The 2,162-nt window shown below is 35.2% G+C and overlaps 1 protein-coding gene across 4 annotated transcripts in view; it reads left to right on the forward strand.

The window, feature by feature from the left end:
• Positions 1-2,162, forward strand: part of LOC107570719 (dual specificity mitogen-activated protein kinase kinase 4-like) — an 18,751-nt gene that overhangs the window by 7,204 nt on the left and 9,385 nt on the right. The window lies entirely within an intron of this gene.

A 2,162-nucleotide genomic window follows, 5' to 3' on the forward strand; every position in this document is an offset into this window, starting at 1 on the left:
GTGTTTGTTTGTTTTTTAGCTTTTTAAATCCAAATCGATCAGTCGTTGGATTAAATAATCATCAGATTATTGGATTTAAATAATCTTATTTTATTGCAGCCCTAATCTACAGTCTGTGAGTTTTGGAGCTCCACTCAGAACTGTCTTCTGTGGACAGTAGTGTCAAGACAGGTCTTCAGTTTTGTCTTCCAGCCTCAGCCATGATCGTCTTCACAAGCATGTGCGTGTGTTTTCAGAGAGCGGCTGCGGACACACAGTATCGAGTCGTCTGGGAAGCTGAAGATCTCTCCGGAGCAGCACTGGGACTTCACAGCCGAAGACCTGAAGGATCTCGGCGAGATCGGCCGAGGAGCGTATGGCTCCGTCAACAAGATGGTGCACAAACCCAGTGGACAAATCATGGCCGTCAAAGTAAGACACATCATAGGTTACTGATCGCTGTCAGTTATACTGCAGGTTGTCTTTGAAAGTCAGAAACTGTGTGTGTAGTTTCCGATCCAAAATCCACCCCTTAAACATTTAAAAAAATACAAGTTTCTTATGTTTTGATGATAATTTGTGGAAACATCTGGATGTTTTTGAGCCTTTAGTTGTGGTATCATTAATTTCAGAAAAAAACAGACGTCTTTTTCTCTAAATTGCCAGTTCTTGGTCAGAATATCATCATCAAGATTTGTATTTCAGTCTTTTTACACAATTACATAATAATTATACATCATCTTCCATATTATCCAAAAACAAGTGTTGGATGAAGGCTAATTTTACCAACCATTTTTTTAATAAAAAGTCACTTCTACTGATAATTTAATCTACAAGATTAAATAAGATACAAAAACAAAACGCTTACTCAAGACAAAATTTCTTAAGACCGTACACTGTAAAAAAAATCTTTTTTTTTTTTTTTAAATGACTGGCAGCTACGGCTGCCAAACAAAAACCGTAAAATATCTTAATTCAAATAAAGCTCAAAAACAATAATTTTACAAACATTTTCATTAAAGGTTTTACAGAAAAAAATATTATTTTACAGATTTTTCCTTGTTTCAATTATGATATTTTACTTTAATTTTACAGTTTTTGTTTTGCAGCCGTAGCTGCCAGTCATTTTACAGTTTTTGTTTTGCAGCCGCAGTCATTTTACAGTTTTTTACGGGACTTTTTTTGTACAGTGTAATACATAACTGAAAATAACACATTTCATAAATTACTACAACTGTTTAAAGTAATTCATACACTAATTATTAATTTTAAATATGTTTATCACCTTATTTTAATTTGCAAAGTGAAAATGAAATGATTCTTAATTACTTCTCACAGTTATTCCATAACGTCACCCCTTTAAAAGATATACATCTATTTTTACATTTGTCCTTGCCCTTTTTTTTTTTTCTTTTTTTTACAAGTTTATAATGGATTTCTCATTTCAGACTTCTTCCGGAAACATTTGGGAAGTAAATTACGTGCTTTATGAATAATTTGTGCCACATTGAAATCAAGCAGATAATACTAAGCTGCCGTGTGGATCAGCCGTTGAGCTGGCAGTAGGGATGTAACGATTCACTCAACTCACGATTCGATTTGATTCACGATTTTGATTTCTCGATTCTATTCGATTCACAATTTTTTTTTTTTAAAGGGGTCATATAATGTGATTTCAAGTTTTCCTTTCTCTTTGGAGTGTTACAAGCTGATTGTGCATAGATAAGATCCCTGAAGTTGCAAAGACTAAAGTCTCAAAACCAAAGAGATATTCTTTATCAAAGTTAAGACTCTGCCACACCCCCCTAAAACGGCTCGTTCTAACACGCCCCCACATATCTACCTCACTATGTGGAAATATTTGCGTAATTTGCCGCCCAAATGTGCACGCAAAGAAAGAAGGCATGGTTTCAGTAACCGCAGTTAGTGTTGATGCAGCATGTCAGGGAGACGCTGTGTGTTTCTAGGCGAAAGCAAAACTTTTTTATTTGGCCTTCCGAAAATAGATGCATTTAGGAATATTTAAGATCACTTACAACAGAACAGCCATGCATTTTATGGACGACCGTTTCGTGAACCTAGGAAAGGAGATAATTCTGACTTTGCTATGACAATCTGGCGCTTCTGAATCAGCTACTGTTTTGTTATTAGTTGAAGTATTTGCTATTGACTGTTCAAATGCG

The sequence above is a fragment of the Sinocyclocheilus grahami genome, unplaced genomic scaffold, assembly GCF_001515645.1.
Source record: "Sinocyclocheilus grahami isolate Dianchi unplaced genomic scaffold, SAMN03320097.WGS_v1.1 scaffold1496.1, whole genome shotgun sequence".
Classification (NCBI taxonomy): domain Eukaryota; kingdom Metazoa; phylum Chordata; class Actinopteri; order Cypriniformes; family Cyprinidae; genus Sinocyclocheilus; species Sinocyclocheilus grahami.